A 17,756-nucleotide genomic window follows, 5' to 3' on the forward strand; every position below is an offset into this window, starting at 1 on the left:
CTCTCTCTCTCTCTCTCTCAATAACTCTCTCTCTCTCTCTCTCTCCATCACTCTCTCTCTCTTTCTCTCTCGTTCATACACAAACACACACACGCACAATCTCCCTCTCTTTCTCCCCCTCCCCTCTCCCCTTCTCTCTCTCTCTCTCTCCTTCTCTCTCTCTCTCCCCCTGTCGTTACCCCTCTTGCTCCCCCTCTCCCTTCTTTTTCTTTTTCCTCTCCCCCTCTCTCTCTCTCTCTCTCTCTCTCTCTTTCTCTCGCCCCCCCCCCTCTCGCTCCCATATCTCTCTATCTTTCTTTTTCATCTCTCTCTCCCTCTGTCCCTCTCCCTGTTTCTACATGTAAAATCTAGCTTGGTTTTGTGATGGTCATATGAGATGATTAAACCCGACCATTCATCCTTCGCGTCTGATGCATTGACCCTCGTTACAGACGAATGCCCGAGATATACGCATAGCAGAACAGGCCCAGTCAAATACTAGGTCACGGCTAACGACTGCATGTAATAACATTTATACAAACTATGACACGGTGTTTCATCTTACTAGTTACACATCTTCATTAGATGTTGTCCTTTTTTCAATCCATTAATGTACTTATTATGTTTTGTATATATATATGAAATGCAAAGTATTTTTGTTTAAACCAGATCTGATTTAAGAATTAATCTGGTTATCATTAAAGTTTTCATTACAAGCACCTGGTCTTTATTTGTTCATTAAAATGTATTTATGTGAAATGAATAAAACGATATATAATTGGTTAATTGATATTCACCCAATGTGCATATATTACTGTAAAACCAAAATGAAGAAGTCCTGAAACAACGAGTAATGTTTTTTTTTTCTAGGCCTATATTTGTTCTTTACATTACAACAGTAGGAGTATACTGTCCATATCATATCATTTTAAATATACTCATATATTGCAAAACTCGCATTGATTTTTTTTTTTGATTTTTTTTTAAAGACTATGAAAGGGATTGTTCTACATTTCCCCTTATAAAACTGATAGAAAATGCTCGACAATTAGATATAGATAACGATGCTATAACCTGTATGACTTGATAAATATTTATTCAATATTCAAATATGTTATGTCATCGAGACTTCAGTAGAATATCAGTTATGCAACCAATCAATTGTATTCAATTCACTCAACTTTATTTGTATTCGTTATTGTGTTTTCCTAACTGCAATTTTATTTGACCATTATCAGAAACAGAAACACGAGACTAGATCAGGTCAAGTTCAATTGTAGAAATTACTTTCAGGTCATGTGTCAGCTGGCTTATTTACCAATTATTGTTGAAAGAAAATTTGCGCTATTCGCAATTCCTTTTCTTTTCGTCAGTGATTGTTTTCCTTTTTTCACTGTAACTGGGCTTACCTTCATCTCTTCTTCTATTCAACGTGAATTAGTAATACTTTATTTTCCAAATCATTCTAAACAGCGGCAATGAGTCTGATAGAACAGATCTTCTCTGTCTTTTTATATCTACAGACTCGTAATTTTTCCTGACCATCTGTCTGTTTCTTATCCATTATGATGGGCGTTTATCAAAATGGAAGAGAAAAACAATGAAAGAGAGAAAGGAGAGAGACAGAGAGAGAGAAAGAAGGGAGAAGGAAAGGGAGAGAATGAAAGGAAAGGAAAGGGAGAGAGGGGGCAGATACAATAGAATAAGTACATGTATTCTCAATATTTAGGAGACCTAATATTTTCGCTTTTTCGATATCCTTTTAACATGTTTAAGAGCTGTTAGAAGCCGGTAGTCTCATTTGCTCTTCTTCTACAAAATCCAACCATAATTACACAAGCATTCATGCGTGTAGCATGCAGAGAAGAGAAGTAGAAACTCTCCTCACGGGGGAAAAAAGCTAACGGTCCTTGACAATTTAGCTTTGGTAGAAATATGAAAAACAACTCTAGCGGATGCTTCCGGCCGACTTGAGACGAGAAGGTTATTTGCATTTCCTGTTCAGCAGCTTTGCCGCCATATTTCATGAAGACATATCGGTGTGATCAGACATGACATCGGGCGTAGACTCCCCGGCCGGCCAGGCTGACCTCATAAAATAGACCTTCTATCACCTTCTCATGTGTACATCCCAGTAAGAGAGAGAGAGAAAGAGAGAAAGAGAGAGAGAGAGAGCGAAAACGGCGAATGGTAAATATGCGACTGATCGTGCCACGCTAAAAATACCAGTTTTTTCTCAATGAATTCATCTTATCTTCTGCAAGTATACATTTTTCATAGTGTTTGGTTTTCAAAGATTTCATCGCTTTTTCCTCACGCTCATACGACTTCGAGATGTTTACTTGCAATTCGTTTTATGTCGACGTTATAAAATCAATAATATGCTAACGCAAGTTCACGTTCAATGACAGAGAAATGAGGACGGAAGATAGAGGGAAATCAAATGTGAAGGGGGGGGGCAAGAAAAAGAGCTATAACTCGGTGATAAACTTTAGGTATTCACTCCAGGTAGATGGTATTCCCAGTGGCCCCCAAGCCTTGCCAGCTCTCATTTACATTTTATACGAGATTTCCGAGAGTATCACTTTCATCGAAATCTAGACCAAGTTGACTCAATCGTTATGTTTTCTTCGCCTTCATCTCGATCTCTCTATATTCTCCTTTTCCTAACTCCTTTCCTCGCTTCCCCTCTCATCTTCTACTTCCATGTATGTATCTTAGAGAGAGAGAGAGAGAAAGAGAGGGAGGAGGGGGACATTAACCGTAATTCGAGCGCGTCCTTAAAATTTTGTTTCTTAATCGAATTATCTTAACCAATTGACCGCTCAGTTGGTTTAATTTGTTGTCATCTATAATTATTCCATGTAAGATATCATACTGATGAGGGAGGGGGTGGTACAGTGTAATACTAACAGAGTTTCTCGTTAGTGTATGTAAATGTACCATACTCATGATAGGGTGAACCGTTTAATAGTTTGTAAACAATTCCATGTAAGATACCATACTGATGAATGGGGGTACCGTATAATGATTTCAGAGAAACTGTTGTTGAAAGTGTACTGTTACAAACTGGTTTGTGTAAGAAAGGTCAGAATTCAAAGTAGGTAAATGAAAGAAAGATGGAGAGAGAAAGAGAGAGAGAGTGTGAGATAAGGATAGAGAGGGAAAAGGAGAAAAGGAGAGAGAATGAGAGAAGGAGAGAGATATAGAGAGATTGAAAGAGGAGGGGTAAACAGAGAGAGAGAGAGGGGAGGGGGATAACGAGATATTAAGTGATGAGAGATTTCTAGAGAAGTTATAGAATGGGAACGAAAACATGAAGTGAGTAGGTGTAAAATGGGAAGAAAAACAGAATATCAGAAAGACAGACATCGATCTAGACAACATCCTGTGGCATGAGACGACAGAGAGCAGGAGGAGAGAAATATCGGAGAGATAGAGAACCCTCTAAAGTCATTTTGGTCTGCACGGGGAAGGTCCCATTTTATTTTACCTTCACATTTTCCAGCTGGGTGAATGTAGAGTAATTATTCTCTCGAGCACTGCATGCTCGCAAGGCTATCCCATTCCTAGGTGCTTCATTAATCATTATGAGATGTTTTTGGTGTCCTTTTAGAATGTTGAAATTTTTACCAAGCCTGTTGCGAAGACGTGTTTTCCCATCGTTATATCGGCTGATTGGTCAACAAATAAGGATCCCCCTTAAAGAGTGGACCCACATCAGTGGCGTAGCGTTGAGAAAAGGGCACTTGCATCGGGGGGGGGGGGGGGGTAGCGCAGATGTTACGAATATAAATCTGAAATATAATCAACACGATCTCAAAAACTGTCAAAAATCAACCGAAGCCAGTAGCGTTTCACAGTCGTCACCTTTTGAAATGCACGGATAGTAAAAATGACGCATTACGTAATCAGAAGGAAAGAACGTGATTCCTTCGGGATGGACAATATGACCTTGGAATGACCCTTGAGTGGATTTCTTGAACGTCTTTACGAGCGTGATTATCTGACATAACAAGTTCTTTCTCTATCTCTCTCTCTCTCTCTCTCTCTCTCTCTCTCTATACCGCCCCCTCTCTCGCTCTCTCTCTCTCTCTCTCTCTCTCCGTCCCTCATTCTTTTTTCTCCCTGTTTATTTCTTTTTCTCTCTTTCTTTACTGTTTTAAAATTCTTTTGCTCCATCTGATGGTGGTCGTGCCCTCGTGCCCTCCACATACTTCTATCTCCTTTGAATGATGATGGGTGTCGAATGGGGAGGAATACAGTTACATGTATATCTGCAAGCTACTAAAAGCTGGAGTTCACAATAAAACAAGACGTTTCGCGCCTTGATAATTTAACCGCTCAGCCGGGACAGACGATCTCGCAGTCGAGTATCGATCGTCTAGGATCTCAGCGATATTCATGTGAGAACTTTTCTAAGTTCACTCTAAGAAAGCCGATAGCACCTTCGATTACAGATACAGGTGAAAGAGTACAGGATTGGGGAAATCAAGTAAACGATTGCTTCGACTAACACGTAAACCCCTTGACTTTTTCTTGTTAAAACATGAAATATACTTTTAGAATGTTCTTTATTAATGTCCATTGCATCATAAAATGTGTATGTGTGTTTTGACTATTTTGTTTGTGTTTACACCATACATCAAAATATTTCCCCCCCAAAAAATGGAATCAAAGTATAAGCGATCCAAGTGCAAGCAATTTACAAAATATGGTGATGTGATAGTATTGTCGACATTTTATATCTGTTTCTAGGTATGTGATAGATACGAACCAGATGTTTAAACGAACGAAGGATTTGTAACGACAAATACAATGTACACACATACAAATCGTTTCCATGACAATTTAGCTTTGGCAGAAACTTCAGAAATTTTCAATCGTTTAAATGAAATAAGAAATACTTTCCTAATTTTCCAAATCTACATGCACGATTTATTCTGGGTGACCCGATTTATATCGTTTTTGTTGAAATCAATATTTACACATTAAGAGGTACACTATCTCTCTTTCTGGTCCTCGTAATTATGTTTACTATCCATTACTTAGAAAGCTTTACAATCATGATTTGAGAGAGCAAAATAAATTACGAAATGTACGTGGTGGGGTTATTTTTTTTCTTCGTCTTCATCTTCCCCTTCTTCTCCTGCTTCTTCTTTTTCTTTTTCTTTTACTTTTTCTTTTTTTCCTTTTTTTTTCTTTTTCTTTTTCTTCTTTTTCTTTTTCTTCTTCTTATCCTTCTTCTTTTTATTCTTCTCCTTCTCCTTCTTCTTCTCCTTCTTCTTCTTCTTCTTGTTGCTATTGTTGTTGTTGTTGTTGTTCTTCTTCTTCTTGTTGATGTTGCTGTTGTAGTTCTTGTTGTTGTTGTTGTTGTTGTTGTTGTTCTTCTTCTTCTTCTTCTTCTTCTTCTTCTTCTTCTTCTTCTTCTTCTTCTTCTTCTTCTTCTTCTTCTTCTTCTTCTTCTTCTTCTTCTTCTTCTTCTTCTTCTGTGCTTTGGTGAAAGAGGGGGCGATATGAGGAAGTTAGATTGTTCATAGGCTCCAATAATTTCAATGGGATGAAATTAACAATTCTCTCTTAACTTTGTTGTGGAGGGTATTTTTATATTGTAGATAGACGCATATTTTACGAACTCCCCTATTTAGATTCAATTTATCTAAACGACAAGCAGCGTGTGGAACAACGGTATTCACATTGCTAGAAATTGGTCTATATCATTTTAAAAAGTGCATTTTTAAAATGTGAAAACTAGAAGCAACATCCACATTCTGCGCTAGAGTAACGTAGATTTAAGCTGACTTATCAATAAGGTAATTGTTGTCAAACATCATCTGCCATACGTCCAGGCTCATCGCAGATATCCAATCCTGCTGGTTAAAATCATAAACCAATTTTCAAATCATCGACCAGACAGTCACCCCAAAACCTCCTCCGTTTGTATCTGCTTTGCTCTGGTGAATCAAAAGTCGGATATTGAATATATAAAGCTGTTACATAACGAGATATACAATAATCTTATCAATCAGGCGCGGATCTACGGGGGGGGTTTAGGGGGTTTAAACCCCCCCCCCCTTGGGCGGCCCAAAAAAAAAAAAAAAAAAAAAAGGGAAAAAAAAAGGAAGAAAAAAGAACGCACGCTGGAGAGAAACCCTTTCAAGTGCAAATATTTTGAGAAGATATTCAACTCATCTGGTAACTTAACCAAACACATGATAACTCTGGATATAACTGTGTATTAAACTGTTACTTGATTTAAAAAGACGTTATCATGCACTGCTTTTTATGGTCTCCATTGTGTTAATAGATTCCAGGAAAACATCACTTACGGGGTTCAAATAAACACCCCAAAAAAAATCGGCTCGCCGCTTCGCGGCTCGTGGACGATGCTCCGCATCGTCATTATTTTGGTCAAACCCCCCCCTTAGCAAAAAGCTAGATCCGCCCCTGTCAATCCAAATTCAGTCATTTATCCAGAGACTTTCGAGAACACTAGGGCAATTTCAACGCGCAATTGTATGTCCCATAGAAATCTTGTTCGGGTTACGTAGTACGGGTGTCAAGTTATTTAGAGAGGTGCGTTTCATACAGTGAATGAACATTTAATAATGAAAATAATTATATAATTTTCTATGTGGTTTCTTTATTACAACCTTACCCATAAGTCTATTCATATTATCTCTTTAAAATAAAACAGAATAGTAGGTAACTGACAGATCATCGCTAATACCCGCACTACGCTTCCATGAATGCATATTCAAGTTTACAAAATTGTTCTATTGTTTTCCTCCATCGTTTATCTGATCATCAATACAATTTAACCCATTAACTATTGATTTATTTCATTCCTACAGGCTTCTAATAGGGCCCTCGCGGTTCCTGTAGGCAGCGGGTTAATTTGCATTTGATTTATCAGGGCCACATGAAGTTAGTCTATTATTAGCAATGCTACGACGTTTCCCCCTCAATAATCAAACTCAATATGCCTTTGTCTGGCCGGCGGAATTTAACCTTTAGAATTGAGCCCTCGTGGTGAAAAATGTATGATAGGGAATCATCATATGATATGTCTTTGATCAACGTGGAATTACTATTGACCCAGAAATAATATTGAGCCATGAGATATTACTTTAATATGGCATGTCTGTGGCAGTAATAGATACTCGCCCATACAAATCAAATGCTAATTTGAAGTGAAGGATGAAAAGCTGTACAGAAACATTTACGTAGGAATCAATACTCTGTATAGCCGTATTAAATATTGGGGTATTCAAAAGCGATCTCGCTAAATCCACACAGGCTTTACGTCTGTAGTCCAATCCCTCACAGACTAATCGGTCTTACTTGTACTAACCAACTATTACCAGGAATATCGTGTACATACAATCTGTGACATTGTATTGAAAACGAGAACTGACAGACAAAATCTCGACTAAATCCTATCCCGATTTTTAGACGCCCTCTATGTTTCAAGTAATTAGTGATAACTGCCGTCAGGATTATACTTCTATTTGGGATAATGCTCCTTGTAACATATCGTTTGGGTCTCATAAACATTACGACACGTTTCATTAACAGAAAGGAAAAGGATGACAGTGAGTTTAAAGACAGAGTTTGAACATCGACTACATTTGTGAAGCAGTCTCTACATCATGACTGACTAGGTGTTATGCAAAGATAATTGCATCTTTTGAGGTATAGGCCTATGGTTAATTTTACAAAATCATGACGGATATATAAATTTTATTTTGTTTTAAGTACCAAGCATAGATAGGGATACATGTGACTCTTTCTATCTCTTTCTAGACACACTTAAACGAATAATATATATTACAGACCAGAAGACATTTAAAATACGAGATCATTTCAAGAGCAAAAATGTGTACATGTATACGACATTGTTACTTTAACATACTTCAATAAGTGACAAAAAAATGATACAAGCTCAAAATGTATTTTTATACCATTTCTCTTTAAAGTACGTCCACACGACATCATATAATTCGATTACATCTTGGAAATATTGTGAACTAACATATTTGCGCATAACATAAAGGAACTGTTAGCTACATCCAGTTCGTATGTTGATTAGGAATTCCCATCGAAAGGCCTGTAATGTTACGTTACGACGAGTGTTCTGTTTAGGACAAAATTAGAACTGTAGATAAAGAACCCCCACTCAGTGACTCAGGCGAATCGAGAAAATAAGAGAGTCTTACACCTAAAAAAAAAAAAACGTGGCAGGGACATGCTGATAACTGCCTATGTTAAATCAAAATGAGAAGAGAGGTTAGATGGAAGTGTGTCAACTCATCAATGATATATTATACCCCCGTCACACCGCTAAGCCGAATCGAAATCGACTAAAATGGTTCAGATCCTCCGTTACATTTATTGCCGGTCTGGTCCGCGGTATAAAACCCCAACCCCACCAATCAGACCGACACTAGATCGCACAAAAGGATATACACAAGGAGACGCGACGGTTTAGTAGTAGAGCAGCGGTCTCATCGCCGGAAGGTCCCGGGTTCGAAACCAAGTCGATACGCTCGTGCCCTTTGGTAAAGCATTAATCCTCATTACCAAGTTCCTCGGAGAGGACTTAAAGCCGTCGATCCCGGAGTCGCTTACTTACAGGCATACATTATGCTGTCTTAGCAGTCAGTTAATACAAACAAACTAAATTAATTGCTAAAATAGGTTTATTTGGAATCGGTTCGGAATCCTTTCAGCGATGTGACTGAGGTATTACATCGGCATGCATATTATTAGTAAAAGCGTGCAAGGAAGCATGTATGACTGCCGGCCCGCACATTCATTTCGTCCATGTCTCATGAGTCTAATGAATGCAACCAATCACCTGTGGTTCAGGTCGAGATATTAATGATCTACACATGCGCAGTTAGAACCAACCTCTTTCATCATCTCTCCATTTTAAGACGCGGTATAAAGAACAAACTCTCTGCGTATACACTGACATAGTGAAGGAAAAATACGTGTAATTTTAATCATATATTCACAACTTTAAGTATATTATGTATACAACGTAGTCACTTTACAGAATGTTTAGTAATAAAATCGAAATGATTTCGTTGTAATTATTACGTCATACAATATCATCATGAATACAACCTGTGTGTGGTGTCACCTTTCATGACCAATAGAGCATAACACGGGTCTGTTTACACGTACATGACAAAGGCAAGATTTCATCGTTGCATTTGGCGGGTAATATACTTGGCAAAGAAGACAACACATCATAATCGTGACCAAACACAAAACAGAGAGATTAAAATGATTATAAGTGAAAATTGATAATAACTGAGGAAATATAGATTATTATCCATTCAGAAAAACACGACTGTTAGTGACTTAGCAACGCAAATGAAGAGCATGGTAGCCCGATGTCTTAAAGGGGTTCATCTTCTTGCATTCCAATATGACCCACAATTTCATCAACAATGCAGCGTTAATTTCATCATGTTTTATATCGACTTTAATCCATTATTACAACAAATTAAATAAAACAAAATAAAACGAAACGAAGCGATGTAAAACAATCAGTATTGAACATTTTCAGATAGGAAAAAATATGGTTAAACCTAGACGTCATATGCCTAACTTCTTCTGACATTTAGAAAAAAATCAATTCATAACAGAATAGAAATAACAATGCCCTATCTTTTAGAAATTTAAGCACCATCGTTAACAAAAATGGTAATATATGACATATTTTACTGTTTCTTCTCCATCCGTTAATCACAAATTACAGGATGATACTCGAAATGAGAAAATACATAATCATAATTGCAATGATTTGGAGGAAATGATTTGATTCGTAATCAATGATGTACACTGAATTGGAAATGGCCCTCGAAAAGGTCTCTCTCTCTTTCTCTCCTATTTCTCTATTTCTCTCTCTCTCTCTCGCTGTTTCGCTCTTTCTCGCTATTTCTCTCTGTGTATTTCTGTCTCTATCGCTGTCTCTGTCTCTCTCTCTCTCTCTCTCTCTCTCTGTATGTCCCTCTCTCTTTTTCTTTCTCTCTCGCTCTCTCTCTCTCGCTGTTTCTCTGTTTCTCGCTATTTTTCTCTCTGTCTTTATGTCTCTCTCTCTCTCTCTGTATGTCCCTCTTTCTTTTTCTTTCTCTCTCTCTCTCTTTCTTCTCTCTCCCTCTCTCTCTCTCTCTCTCTCTCTCTCTCACTTTATTCTCTCCCCCATCTCTCTCTCTCTCTTTCTCTCCCTCTCTCATCTCTGTCAAATCAATTGTATTTACATGTAAGTAATTCTGACATTATTGTCATACAGTTTCTTTTGGTTTAGTTCAGTGAAGTTTTAAAAAAAAAATAGTGATAAAGATATTGACAAAAAAAATTGCTGAAAATCACATATCATCTATACTCAGCTATTACATAATTTCTAACAAAATTAATGAAGCAGATGTATTTCATTTGTGAAATTGAAAATTCAGTGTAAAATGGGTTTAAATTTGTGACTTTTTAAAATATTATTAGCATTGGAACAAATCCAAATTACCTTTAAAAACCTAACCTCACATTTTAATTAATGATGACAACACTTAGATTGAAAGTAGACCCTCTATATCCGTCAATTTCCCCTTTGTTTCAACCAGTAAAGTGTTTGAATAATTGTCCTTAGATCTATATCAAGCTGTTTTCAAAAGGTACTATCGAGATTTATCAAATCGACAATGAAATACTGTATAAAAAGAGATAATTGCCTGTTATGAATTTCTGTTTTCTGAAGCGTTCCGTAAGCCATAAAAGAAGGTAAGCCCAAATTATCTACAAATGGCATTTTTATAGGAGAATTTATGGTGTTTTATTTTAATGGTGAGCGGGGTGCGTTTCTCCAAACCTTTAAATAGAAACTTCTTAGTAGCCAAACAAATGTTAAATTGTATCTTTTTATAGGTTTAGTCGTTGTTTTCATTATCCAAAGTACAACCAATAGACATTATCTCGATTTATCCTTTAATTGAAATCAACAATTGTACCCCGTTTTCTCAGACGGTTCATTCGGCAAAGGTGCATAGATCAGGGAGGTACCTCCCTGCAAAGATGTAGACACGCTTATTTGACATGCAATTATCTAATCCATTGCTATAGACATTGGGTAGGCACCGTATTCATTATAATGACGAGCCATGTGCCAGCCTGCATTTTAAATGAAACCCTAACTTTGGAGAAATTATACAGACAAAATTAAAAACAAAATAGTTGGTAAATGTTGACATTTGATTGAATCTGCACAACAACAACATATAAGAAGCTTTTCCTCATCATAATTTATGCCGGTATATGCAGGGGTGGCGTTACGGGGAGGGGGGGGGGGGCAGGGGACAAAAATCTTCGCCTATTTGATTGGCAAAAATGTCTCAAAATATGAAATAATCTCTTCCATTCATCTATAGCTATTACTATAGGTTAATTAGTGTTTTTTGTCTGAGAATTTTAGAGCATAAACACAACAGCGCATCAGCCCTGAGTACATGTTGATTTGACCCTGTTGATCGTTCCCTCACACTTAAGTTTGATTCAGAAAGGTTTACCCAAATTTTGCAGTTTGACCGTAAGATTTACAATTTTGTATGGCGACAGATAGAATGAGCTCTTGTTGACAGCCCTCATCGTTTATTTACCTTACATGTAACCGTGTAAGTAACGTGTTTTGGTGTAACATCGATTATTGTAACAATTTATAACTTACGATTTGTATTTCTGAACATAAACTTCAGTTACGAAAAACCTAGAGGACGTTTTCAGAGTTTCATGTAACACGTTGCTGACATAAATTACAATGTCGTATAACATTTATTTCAGCTGTAGGTGTCTATAAACTGCAGCCTAATATGAAAAGAATTTGATACTTCCAGAGAATAAAACAGGTGCAACGGGTGTATATTGATTGGTTCTACCATGAATGCATCGTGAAAATGCACAAAGAAAATATTATTAAAAAGCATCGACAGACAAGAATAATCTTCACGAAACGCCAAAGCAAAGTTTGATGGCCCTTGTTGAATGAGAGAACATTGCCCATTATTCAAGCTCTGCAAAACATCAATTTGTTGCTGTGGATGATTAATGTGGCAAGCAAAGTGTTCTCGAAATGAAATACATCTATTCTTATTACGTGAAGAGAATGTTTGACAAATGTTCAAATATCTGATACATTCCCGACTCTATACCATTTCCCTTCCCATGGCACGTGTATACGCTTGATGAAGCGGGACATACATGTACATGTACATTGTAGGGAGAAACAAAAAATACGTTATGCCAACTTAATAATACCTAAATTACTTCACCTTTGACTTATAAATACCATGGAATATAAAACGTCTACCCGCTGATGGGATTTAGCTTGTAAAAAATAATGGGGATCACTGATATTGTTTACTTCAAAATTATACTAGGTTAAACATAAAGAACAGTGCTTGAAGATATACCAATGTAATTTACAGAAAGCAGGAACCAAGTGACATACATGTATTGCCTATTCCTGCTACACGGGATGACATTTATAAATTCAAATTGGACGTATTATATTTGAATGCATCGTGATGCCGGAATCAATAGAGATATCCCAGATAGCCTACATTTGATACCCAGTTTATCAAGGATGTCTGGGCCCCCGATTGGGAAGCTCGCATTCTCTAACAATAATTGAATTACGTAATTAACAGATCCCCGGTAGCTTTGTTATGACTGTTATACATGTACGAGGTATCCGTAGATCGTAAGCTTGCAAACGCAATCAAAATGCACATATCAATATATCAGCTTCAATCAAGTAGTAGCCATCTTTCAATTGAAAATCCATCATCCCTAAACCTTCGCAACTCTCTTCTGCGTTTTGTTCGTGCACAACTTTCTCTCCTTCTAGTCCTCCATATATCTCGCCTTCGCCTATAACCATATTTGAATAACAGAAGTGATCAATAATCAGTTTCGATTGCTTCGTTGAAATGCAACGTTACTACTTTGTTTCCTTCACTATTGAGCAGAGATTTATACACATTGTGAAGTGGTGACCACCACTGGTAATTACACTTTTTCTCCTGGTTTTGTTGAAGTAGCTGCTCTGTCATGTGACCGACTTGAGTTTGTGTTTGGAAGGAAAGTAACTTTAAAACGTTGCACTTGTTACTAGAGTCACTTGGATAGTTGGTGGAGTGATATAATAGTCCTAACGGGCAATCGAACTGAAATATAGTTTATCACATTAGTCTCTGCGGTATATTACAAGCATGATCCTCGTTCAAGGTTATTGTTTTCATGCCTGTCATGGTTTAACACTTCCAATCCATCTCGCACTTTAACACCTTCCGACTCCGGCTGCTCACAACCAACATACAATGAATTTGTTCCCATCTGCGAATCGCTTCGAACATTTTGCTCACGCGTGAAAACATCAGCTAGCAATCTTTCTCGGCACATATCCAGTGAGTGTCTCGCTTAGACCAGCTGCTCCAGATACCCATGATAGATAGATATATAAAAGCAAAGAGTAACGCCTCCTTGACCAGTAGTCGACAAGATAGAATAATACGAACATAGGATACGAGTAGAAACGAGATCCATCTGAGAAAGCTATGTATAATCGTTGTATATACATTTCGATTTTACAAATACAACATTGAGATATCCAAACTCTGTGGCAAATTTCTGGCATGGAATATTGAATGATTATAAATGATGATGAAAGTAATGAAAATCATCTCCCCCCGTAATGTCGACGTGTATTGCATGTTAAGAGACGATGGAAAGCACTCCTAAACTCCCGATTAAAGATGGTATAGATAACAGGATTAGCAGCTGAGTTACACCACCCCATCCACGTGACGCTATTGAAGATTGTGAAAGTAATATTGCAATCTTTGCACAAACCCATCACGACGTTCGTGATGAAAAAGGGAAGCCAACAACAGATGAAGATTGTAACGACGATTGCGAGAACCGACGTCGCCCGTCGCTCCCTAGCAACGGAAATCTTTTTCGTCGACGATTTCTCTCGGTATTGCTTCTTACACGGTATCATCGGTGGCGCCGCTCCAGCGACGCTGCTTGCGTCGTCGCTGGGACGTTTACTCATCTTACGACCGTTATTCTCCACCGTTAAGGCGTTCTGAGGTTTGATAGAAAGGTTGTCCTTACTCTCTGCGCTTAAGTTTGTTTGCATTGTAGTCACCTTCGACGGAGCATCCCTTTGAATCTTTTCTCTCATACCTGGCTTCTTGGCGCTTAGAGCCATGACTGAACGAAAGATCTTATAATAAACAATGAGCAAAATAAAACAAGGGATGTAGAAAGAGAGCGCTGAGCTGATAACCTGGAATATAGGGCTGACGTTTAACGCACATTCTTCGGCTGTGCCTTCAGCGTCGTAACCACCCACGTAAATGAGAGCAGGAATTGAGATTAAGAACGCTACGGACCACATGGAAATGATCACAGTCATAGCCATGCACGGTGTTCTCCTTCTAGCATACTGTATGGGTCTGGTGATCGCTAAAAATCTGTCCACTGAAATACCACAAAGATTCCAAATCGACGCCGTTGCTGTGAGAACGTCCACAGAAACCCAGACGTCGCAAAGCCATGCCCCTAACCACCACCTCCATCCGTTGACCTCCTGGTACAAGGCGAAGGGCATGACTACACCGCTCACCGCAAGGTCCGCCACGGCCAATGACACAATGAAGTAGTTCGCGACGATCCGAAGATTGCGAAACTTACACACCGATATACAAACTAGAAGATTACCCACCACCCCGATGAGAATGATGATTGTCAGTCCAATCACTTTGAACGCGATCAAGGTGATGTTCGGTGATCCATGGGTCACGTTGGTCATCTTTGGAGGAAAACCTTCAAAGTCACCAATGAAGTCTCCAGTGGTGTTCTCTACACCCTCCACCCCAGTAACCTCGACATACCCTTCCATGCTGCTAGCCATCTCTAACCCGGTAGAGATGACGATCTCTTCAAGCTTACATGAAACAAATCAATGTCTAGAGACAAATGTTTATACCACCAAGGCAGCTCCACTGAGTGCCTCTCTCTCTCTATTCCATCTGCCAAGCTAAAAGCTAATTCCCTTCTGATGAGTGGGGTATAACTCTAATGTCGCTTAGCACCGCTCTTCTCTTCCACTCTCCCCTAAAAACGGGAGCATAAACCCGCACGAGATGAATACATTCCTTCTCAAACAAACACCGATGAATGGAGGCAAGGAAGCTTAGTGTGCTCTCTCCTCTCGTTTCCGCATCACTGTCAGAGTGTGGCGGGGACGTGAACAATTACGACTGCCTTATATCAACACAATTAACATACTCCTTTGTCCTCGATGATGAAAGCTAAAGATAGAACTACGAGTTAGTCGTTACTCCAAGTGCATCACCAAGCCTGGCTATTCAAGAGTCTATTGCGTAACCGCTTCTTGATGCGCTTATATAACACTGGCGGTTACCGTTGAATCAGTGTGTCTATATCTACTTCAGATAGCTGTCAGTTTGGTTTACTGTATGTCAAGTTGAAATGTAACGACGAAGACGGAACATTCCAACTCAAAGACAGCAGTTGTATTGTTTTATTTGTCGTATTTCCCCAAAGGTAAGAATAATATGCACCGGAACTGTCCATCAATCACCTTGTACGCATACTTTCTTTTCCGTAATCGAATCACAAATTTCTCGTATTTCAAAATTTGTACACTTGCGGCGTATTCTATTCACGCAATAATCGAATAGTACTATCAGAGGATTGTGTCAATTCAATTTAGGGTACACGGGTGATTCTCACTTGTGGGCTAGAATGACGTATTTCTCATTTAAGGGCATTTTCTCTGGAAGCCCATGATCCAGCCTCCGCACTCGGGTGAGTCGCTGTCAGTCCGTATCAGTGACCACATCCACTCCTTTCACTACAAACACCGCCGTATTATTTACGGGGCCAAATGCACTCGATCATCTGAACCGAAAAACCCCGTCGACACATATCTGGCCAAGAAATTGAATTCGCAGCCACGCTTCGAATATTTGATGAAGAAATCGAGATTCGCTCTGGTGCATGCACTTACTCGCTTCTCTCTTCAAATGCGGTCACAAAGAGATAACAAGTGACATCCATACATCGGCTTCTCCCTGTGCCACTCATCAACTTAAGACTAGTGTTCTTAGAATGGGGGTTGAATTATCTAGGGCGTATCCACGGGATTAGCTTACTGCCCCTCTGACGTTAAAAAAATCGATATCATTTGGAGATTGACAGTCAAAAACAGGATGAGCTGTAATTTTGTCTTTCGCGAGATGCTCACAAAATTAAATCAAATGATGAGTGAAAATGAAATAGAAAAAAGGAATTGGTTGCTCAGGTATGTTTGTTCGTACACTATGTCGATGTTTAAAATCCATTGAGTTTATACATGAAGATTGTGCACGCACAATGCACGAGTCAATAAAGTCCTCCAAATTCAAGAACAGTTGCTGATCATTTCCTTTCCAATTTTTACGAGCGGGGACACGATCAAATAAATCTATTGTCCTTCAAAACAAATAGAGACATGCGATGAAATGAGTTTTCCTTCTAGGACACGACCGATAAAAGAAGCAATTTTGCAACGGTGTGAATACCTCGGTTTCAATAAGTCAATTCCACGAACTTGCAGTTTACAGAATGACGAGCAGACGATATCACGACGTTATATAGTTACCCGTCTAGAAAGTGCTTCCAGGTTCCCGCCTAAAAATGAAAACTCCTCGAAATGGAGACGTGGTCTTTCTTTCTTTCTTTCTTTTTCAACAAATCGGGTTATTCTCGTCTTCTGCGAAGGTTAAACGATTGACATAACAGTCCGTTCGTCGAATATTGAGATTTGTTACAACATTGGAGGGTCCCATATCACAGATATCGATTTTCGTTTAGTGTTCGTACGAGTGATAATCAATGACCATTAGCTTGCATCTCCAGCGTGGCAGTGCGGTAACCTGCCCTCAATAGCTCACCACAAGCCTTCACCCAATGCTTGAGGGGTAGGGGATGAAAGAAGAAATGGGAACTGTCGACATAGAAGAAATAAAGCTTGGATGACGAACTCGCTGCCCCCTTAAACACAATAGGCGGGAGAATCTGGTGCAATACTCTGCCAGAAACCTTTTACTACCACCGTAGGGTGTGTTTCAGTTGCGTTGAAGATGTGTTGAGTCCTTTTACCAGATATCGAATACAGCGAACAACAACTTGATTAGAGGCAGGTTTCTAAACTGGGTATAGTTTAATGTTTGAACTCAGGTCGTTTGGTGGGAAGCATTTATTTTTCCAAAACGCAGCCTTGAAATGATAAAATGAATGTTTTTCCCTAGTTATTTCAAGCACGTTATCGTCAGCATCATTTCTTTGTTTATTCTTGTCGAATTTCTCAGTCCTCCTTACAAGTTTTCTCGAAACTGAAGATTAAAAGGGTGCAAACGAATTTCAGTCTCAGTGAAAAGAAAATCACGTCATCTTGCTATCCTCGTCAACAAGTTATCCAAAAAAAATAGCACGATTCTGATTCAGGCAGTCTTGAAAATGGACCTTTCAAGCATTTTTCACAAATCAAGTCCCGTTAATCGTGATCGTCATTAATATCCAGTTGATTTCCGACTTGGGGTAGAAGGGTATTTCTCCAATCCTGTTGCAAGTCTTGGACAGAGAGTCTTATGATTTTTACTCCGAATTAAGCAGGAATCAATCTTTCAAAGCCAGAATGAAGC

The 17,756-nt window shown here is 38.7% G+C and overlaps 1 pseudogene; it reads right to left on the reverse strand.

Moving 5' to 3' along the window:
• Positions 1–11,352: 11,352 nt before the first annotated feature.
• Positions 11,353–17,397, reverse strand: LOC752619 (annotated as a pseudogene).
• Positions 17,398–17,756: the final 359 nt, after the last annotated feature.

Source organism: Strongylocentrotus purpuratus, unplaced genomic scaffold (genome assembly GCF_000002235.5).
Source record: "Strongylocentrotus purpuratus isolate Spur 01 unplaced genomic scaffold, Spur_5.0 spur5_scaffold_15, whole genome shotgun sequence".
Classification (NCBI taxonomy): Eukaryota; Metazoa; Echinodermata; class Echinoidea; order Camarodonta; family Strongylocentrotidae; genus Strongylocentrotus; species Strongylocentrotus purpuratus.